Raw genomic sequence first — 8,471 nt, 5'->3', positions numbered from 1 at the left:
GAAATTTCACCAATATTCTCGGATATTTCCGCTGCACTTAAGTCTCCTGATTCTTTTTTTTTTTTAATTGTACTTTAAAAATAAATTAATTTTTTTAAAAAAATTTTATTGTTTTTATTTTTGCTCCAGTCCTTCTCCCTTGATATCGGGAAATCTCTTCTCTTTTTCGTATAGAAAGAAAAAAAAAAAAAGCCCGGTGAAGACTCAGCAGAACCCAGGAAGCGCAGAATCAGGAGAAAGTCTTTGGCTGGGACTGGTTCAAGTCCCTGGTTCAATGGGCTGCTGGAAGCCAGGACTGGGTAATTCTTTCCAGACGTCTTGACTTCTCCTTCCTCGCTGCTGTTGCCTTTCTGCCTCCTCCAACTTAAGGGGGTCTTAACTAGTGAGCTGGTGGGTGTTTTAATAGGGCGGAGGAGGGAGTGGGGGGTGAGGGGAGTGGAGAAGGGAGGTGCGGACTGGGGAACCCGGAGGGGCGGGCGGGCCGGCCGGCGGGAGGCGGGGAGAGAAAAATTGGCCATTCAAAGCCCTTTCTGAGCTGGAGGCCGGTTTTAAACTCCAATGAATTCAATTAACTTGATTGCTAACGTGTGCAGGGAGATGCAGGGCACTCATGCTGGCCACCACCTGAGTCCCTCCGTTCTCCAGCGGTGGAGCTGGAGGCCACGCTTTGTAGACATCCCTGATTCCTGTCCTAGTTACAAGGATTCCCTCTTTGCGATCAACTCTGCATAGTGTTTAAGTAATATGCTTTAAGGCCAAGTGGTACCCTTAGGCTAAGTAACCGCTCTGGGGAGAGCGAGCTGGAGGGGTGTGTGGGTGTGTGTGTGTGTGTGTGTGTGTGTGTGTGTGTGTGTGTGTGTGTACATGCCCGGGAGTCTCTAAAAAGTCGGCGACTGGTCCATTCACTACTTGCTAACCCTTTCTTCCCTCCAACTCAGAAGTTTCTGAGCTGATGTGTCCAAATCCCCCTTTCACAGTCGTTTCCGCCTTGGGTGGGCGGGAAAAGCGGAAACATAATTGTGTGGTGTTTGGTTTTTTTTCTTAACCTGCTCCCCTAACGTAAAAAAATATGCTAACAGCATGCATTATAAATAAAATGTAATAAAAATAAAATAGCCCTTCGGAGGACTCGAAAATAGCGCCCTTAAAAAAGCATTTCTAAGGTAATGGCTTAAGTGGCTTTTGCTTCTTGCGAGCCTTTTAAGAAGACGAGTCAAAATACTTATTTATTTGCTTCAAGGTGGTCTTTCCTCATCTCTCTCCCATTGTCCCGAGGCTGAAAAGGGTTCGTTTTCTCGGTTACTTTTTTACCCCCTTTATTTCTCTTTCATCCTCGCCAACAACCCTCCTGATGACTTACAATGGACAGTAGGTGGCACTGTTTGGGAAAAAATGAATGAGTTTACAAATAACGAATGTGGCCTCTGGAGATTTTTTTTTTTTTTTTTTTCCTTTTCTATCCAAGGTTCCTCTGAGGTATGGACTTCTTTCGAACTCGATTAAGCCTTGAAAACTAGATTATTGCTCCTTATCACATATCTTGGACAATAATGACGAAATCAAAACAAAAAAGTCGAGTCGACTGGAAGGGATGCTTTATAACACGTCAAACAGGGTGTGGTGTTGGGGGGATGTGATTAGAGGGCAAATATTTTATTGCAATACCAGGTAGTTAGCCAACCCAGTACCCAAGGGCCAACTGCAAAGTACTCATTTCGATCTCCACCCCACACCCCACCCCCACCTTCACCCCACCCCCACCCCAGGCCACCCCCGGACAGGGCTGTTACATCTCTGGCAAGCATTACCTTGGCCTGGTGACTTCACATCGCTCTGAGGAGACCCACTTACCAATTTCCCCCTACAAACCTTCAAGGCTTCTTTCACCCTTTGAACCCTGCCTTTGTGGTTCAACTCTCAAGGAACTGGCTTAAATTTCAGAACACAATTTCATCCCACTTAATCAGATTCTCACCTTTTAATTTTTTTATAGTAGTTTTAAGTGCTAAATTATGATTTAAAATATATTATGCAACTTATGTACTCTTACATATCATGTGGATCACACTGATTTAGGGGTAGGGTGGAAGTTGTGGATATCGAGCGTCTAGTTTGTGGAACCCCACAAGAACTTAATTAACCTCAGCTCTACCCTTCCGTGAATATTACATGTAATGCAGGATTGCAGGGCTTCGTTGCATTTAACTCTTCCTGTGGAAATAGTTAAGCAATGAAAATGTTTAGTAAAACGGGGTTTCTTTACTAAACAAAATCACACTTGTTGTTTACCACCTCGTACTTGTAATTCATGGCCCATAAAGTCAAAGTTAGTTTTCTGACTGTGGATGAATTTAAAAGCTAATTACACATCCATGCATTTCTATCCATTTCAGCCCCAGCCCCCAACCCCCGCCCCACCTCTGCCCCCAAAAACAGAGAATAGGGAAGAGACTAGCACAGTTTAAAGCTGGAGGTGAAATAGTACATCTAACACATTTTCTTAGGGAGGCCTGAAATACAAATCCCACCTTTGATGTGGGATTGTGTGATGGAGGCTGTTTGTGTGAGCCTGGAAGTGTATTTCACCTCTCTAGACCTTTATTTCCTCGTTGATAAATGAAAAAAATACCTGCTTTACAGAGCTGTTATGTTAATAGATTAGCATAGTGCCTAAACTCTACGCTTAGGAAATCTTCCTAATATAACCATTGTGGCTATTCAAAAAAACTTTAGCAACTGTCTCCTGGCTTCCTACTCCTTAAAAAGATTATTCTTGATATGCATTAACTGAGGTTTCATCCTACAAACTCTAATTTGACCTACTTAAGCTTTCCACAGTCTCCTCCCTGATTCTCATAGATTTATATAGATGTAATTATTCTATGTGCCCACAGGTGCACCCCAAACCTTCACATTTAACCAAGATTCCTTTCTGAGTCCCAGGCCTGAATTATGGCTTCTAGCCATCTAGCAGCAAATTAGGAGACGTGAGATTCAGTTTCACAAACAAACTATGGCACCAATAAACTGAATAACATTTGATAAGAAATTTAAAGTGTCATTTCTGTTTTAAACATTAGTGTTTGGGTCAGAAGGTGATAGATGTTTTTGGTTTTGACATCTTAAGACATATCTAATCCAACCAATACCTATTGTTTCAACTATACTAGACGCCATAGCAAAGAACTTCAGAGGTAGGAGTGCTACTTAAATCAGTGTGAGGTCACAGTATGTTGTTGCTAATCTCCTCGTGACACAACACAAAACAAGTGTTCTTATGTCTAATAAACAAAGGATTTAGTACCTTCATGCTTCTCTGTATAAGTGGTTCTCAAGTTTTCTTTGGTGTAAAAGGCCCCTATACACTCTTAAAAATTATTGAGAACTTCAAAAAACTTTCTTATAGGGGATATATCAATACTTATCATATTAAAAAATAAAAGCTGACTGAAAAAAATTTAAGTACTCATTAATTCCATTTGAAACAATAATAAATGCAATGACTTGTCACCTCAATAACAATTTTTTTTATGAAATGGGACATTTTTCATTTTTCCAAATCTCTACTATCTGACTTAATAGATGTCAGCTTACTTTCATATCTGCTGCCTTTTTTTGTTGCTTTGATATATATCAAATCATTTGGCCTCAAACATATATGTAATTGGGAAATGAAGTATTTTAATACTCTCTTATATATTCTTTTTAGATACCACACAAAAAATTGACAAATAGTAATTCTTAATGATAAGTTGTAATGTTGAACCTAAAACAATAGGAATGAAACTTGTGTACTCTTGCATTAAAACCTGTTGGTCTATCTTACACATTAAATACATCTTTTACAATCACTCACAAATTTATAATAGATGTTGATGACTTAGAAAATATCAATGAGTTTTGCAAATTTTTCAAATATTGATATATTTCCTTACTTCATATTTAAAAATCACAATCATTAAGTTTACCACCAATCTCATCCAAAAAAGTCTTTACATATTGGAAAGCTGTTATAGTCATGGCAGCAAATAAAGTTTTCAAATTTTATAATTTTCTCTTTTTTTAAAAAATATATTTTATTGATTTTTTACAGAGAGGAAGGGAGAGAGATAGAGAGTTAGAAACATCGATGAGAGAGAAACATCATCGATCAGCTACCTCCTGCACATCTCCCACTGGGGATGTGCCTGCAACCCAGGTACATGCCCTTGATCGGAACTGAACCTGGGACATTTCAGTCCGCAGGCTGACGCTCTATCCACTGAGCCAAACCGGTTTCGGCTATAATTTTCTCTTGAAAGCTTAGATAGGCCCTGGTCGAGTGGTTCAGTTGGTTAGAGCATCATCCCTATACACCAAGATTGTGGGTTCGATCCCCAGTCAGGGCACATAAAAGAATCAACCAATGAATGCATAAATAAGTGGAACAACAAATCTCATTCTCTCACAAATCAGTCAATAATAAAATTTTAAATAAAATTAAGAAAGCTCAATCAGCCGAAACCGGTTTGTCTCAGTGGATAGAGCGTCGGCCTGTGGACTGAAAGGTCCCGGGTTCGATTCCGGTCAAGGGCATGTACCTGGGTTGCGGGCACATCCCCAGTGGGAGATGTGCAGGAGGCAGCTGATCGATGTTTCTCTCTCATCGATGTTTCTAACTCTCTATCCCTCTCCCTTCCTCTCTGTAAAAAATCAATAAAATATATTTTTAAAAAAAGAAAGCTCAATCAAAATCAAAAGGCACAAAAGAAAATATGAAAATGTATTACAACGTAAAAACAAATTATAAAAAAAAATTAAGAAAGCTCAGATAGTATCACTAGCAACAAATACTGTCTGTTGTTTTTACTGTAGTGACAAGTTCACTTCATACATTTTTTTTAAAAATATATTTTATTGATTTTTTACAGAGAGGAAGGGAGAGGGATAGAGAGTTAGAAACATCAATCAGCTGCCTCCTGCACACCCCCTACTGGGGATGTGCTCACAACCAAGGTACTTGCCCGTGACCGGAATCGAACCTGGGACCCCAGGCCGACGCTCTATCCACTGAGCCAAACCGGTCAGGGCGACTTCATACATTTTTCAAGAAAATCAAATGTCTTCCAAATATCTAAATCCAAATAACAGTAGTTTGTCCATTAGTTGTTCTTTCAAGTAAAAATGATATTTCATGATAAAAGTGGCCAGCTCAGTCACATGAAAGCTTTTCCTCCAGACAACCAAGGTCGTTTGGTGCACAGCAAGCTGTGTACTTTCCATTTCTTCACAGAGAACATTAAAAAGACATACTCAAGAGTTGACATTTAATGAAATTAATACTTTTTACTGCTTTATCAAGGGCTTTCTTGAATGAAATTTACTTCTTATTTCCCTGTGAGTGCATGGGGGTAAAAATACAAAGACTGCTATAATGGTCCAGTTTGGTGCCACTGTCCTGTTTCAAGCTGAAGTACTTGTAGCTTATTTGCCATTATTTTTGCACTATTGATACTGCTGTAATCAACCCAGTTATTCATTAACTGGAAAGAAATGAAGGGAAGGCCGAATATTATAGGCATGCCCAGTAAAGTCTAAATGACCTAAAGAGGGTGCTTGCCTGTCAGTCATACTTGGGAACAAGGCATGGGCCAGAGTAGGTATGTAAGTGTGGCCACTGTGAGCAAGGGAAGATTTGATATTTAAGCTCCTAAACAAAGGGGGTCTCTCTCTTGCTTGCTCTCCTGCTGCTGAGGCCTGACTCCTGAATCTTGGCTTGTGGGCTCCCATGCTCTGCTCACTCACAGGGCCCATAGCTATCAGGGCCCCACACACAATGGACTAATGGACTTTAACTTGATGTTATACGGGACTCAATCCCACCATGGAATGGACACTTTGGACACTGGCTTTGCTTTCAGCTCTGCTGAGGCCCTAGCTGCAGTTTTTCCTGGACCGGTTTAAGGGAAATGGGACTTTTAAAACCAAGTGATATAACTCCACACAAATCAAATTCACTCATTCTCCTGTGCGAGTCTTAGGAAATTCTTTTTTTCAAGATATCGTAAGAACCTGACCCCCAGCACCAAGCGGGGGAAGGGATCCCTCACCTCCACTGGTAGACACCGCACTTCCACCGGTAACTCTGTAAGTGTAAATGTCAACAAAGTATAAGATGAAAATAATTTTTATATTATTATACAAATAGTGTTGATCTGTGGATACCCTGAAAGGGTCTTGGAGTCTCCAAGGGTCTACAGACCACAATTTGGGTAATATTAAACATAGAGGCCCGGTGCACGGATTTGTGCACCGGTGGGGTCCCTCGGCCTGGACTGTGGGAATCAGGCCAAAACTGGCTCCCCGACATCCCCCGAGGGGTCCTGGATTGTGAGAGGGTGCAGGCCAGGCCGAGGGACCCCACTGGTGCACAATCAGGGCTGGGGAAGGACGCGGGAGGTTGGCCAGCCAGGGAAGGGACCATGGGAGGGCTCCAGGCTGTGTCCAGCCCATCTTGCCCAGTCCCAATTGGCCAGACCCCAGCAGCAAACTAACCTACCAGTTGGAGCATCTGCCCCCTGGTGGTCAGTGCATGTCATAGCAACTGGTCAAATGGTCAGACACTTAGCATATTAGGCTTTTATTATATAGGATATCAAATGTAGCAGTGTACAAGCCTGGGTGTTTTCCTTTAAAAAAAAACATAGACAAAGTGTTACATATTGAGATCTAACAGCGAGAAGAGGGATATCAGTAGTAAACCCGTCATATGAAGCATGACTATATAGAATGACACATAGGACGGAGAACCTGACAGACACTGGAAAACTTTTATAGGGCTTGTATATACATGTGAGATTTCACATGTTTTCTATGACCCTAAGACTATACACTAGGGGGGATTAAAACACAACATATTCCAGCTTCAAGAAAGGTAGAATTTTGTAAAAGGCTGAGTTGTGCAAAAATGGAAAGAAATTGACCTTGATTTAGTTCTCTAGCTCCCGATTTGGATGATGCAAAGGACTTTCCAGTGCCACTTAGAGACTGGATTACTTGACTTTTAGTGTTAATTCCAAGGCTGAACTCTTGAGGCTCTAGGGTTAATTCCGACAAAATTTTGAAGAGGGCATGGCTATGTTTATTACTAGATTTGAAGATGTGGATAGAGTAGATACTGAAACATCAGACACCCAGAAATTAGAATGAACAGATTGGAAGAGATCAAATTACTTGTTGTTTCATTGATTTAGGTAGAGAGCATAATTTTATTTCTCATCATAGGTTTTGAAGATCTTACTATATCAGATAGCATAGTAACTGATCCAATTGTTGATCATTTCAAAGTAGACTCTGAATATTATTAAAGCTATGTTTAAGTATTACCCAAAATGAAAAGAAAGGGAGAAAAATACAAACATTATCAGATATTCTCTCTTTGTCTCTCAGCATATCTTTCCATGGATGAGAAAACTAACTTTAAAATATTACGACTTACCTGCGCAAGGATGACACGCAAAATATTACGACTTAGTCTAAACCCTAAAAGATGGCTACTCAAAAGAACCTGAGATTAATAATTGTGAGCTGATTAACAACAAAATCCCCAAATACGGCCGCCGGAATGATTTATTTTAAAAAAAAAAGAAAATCTTATATTTAGGAAATTCACCTTAAATTATTGAATAAACATGTGGGAGCTTTATTTTCATATATTTTACTATTTGAATTTTAAGAATTATCTCCAAATCTATCTGTGTTTTTAATGGAGGGGAGGGGAATTTATTTTACATAGCCTAAAAGGTAGGTTTATCTTTTTCATTTTTCTGACCCATGTTACAGAAAAACACAAAACTATTATCCTTTATTTAAATGCTTTATTTTGTCAACCAGGGGTTATATTTTACATGACAAATCAACAAAAGCAGAAAGTGCTACTCAGGGTGCAAGTCTGTAATCCAATTGTCCCTTGATATTTTAATAGTCTCAATTGCAATAACTAAGGAGATTTTGAAATATATGTCTTTGTCCACAAGCAACTGCTAATAGTCTTGACTGTGGAAATAGATTAAGTAACTACATAGTTTACAGTAAATAAACTTCCTTGGAGGTTATGTGGCATTTCATGTGCTTCCTGAAAAGAAGCTTAACTAACTTTATAGCTTCTCAAAACCTTAAAAAAGATATTCTTAATTTCTGAAATCTAGTTTGTTTCTTATTAGAGGGGGTGGTTGTTAAAGTTTTCTAAGTAGAAGAATTCTAGTAGAAGAATTCTTTGTTGAATATATATATATATGACCTTGTTTCCAGAAATGTTAATATATACTAAAAAATTTCCATACAGTTTCAGAGGGTTCACAAATTGTTTTCCCCAAAACCCGTTCCTGGACAGATTAAAATTTTCCTTCCCAAGAGAAGCATTGTGCAGTCTTGGGAAATATTATGAAACCTTAAATCTTCCTAATTAATTAGAAGTCACATCATATACTTAA

The sequence above is a fragment of the Myotis yumanensis genome, unplaced genomic scaffold (assembly GCF_028538775.1).
Source record: "Myotis yumanensis isolate MYYU_CA2020_CCGP unplaced genomic scaffold, mMyoYum1.0.hap1 SCAF_15, whole genome shotgun sequence".
Taxonomy (NCBI): Eukaryota; Metazoa; Chordata; class Mammalia; order Chiroptera; family Vespertilionidae; genus Myotis; species Myotis yumanensis.
Note: the sequence above shows the minus strand (reverse complement) of the source record.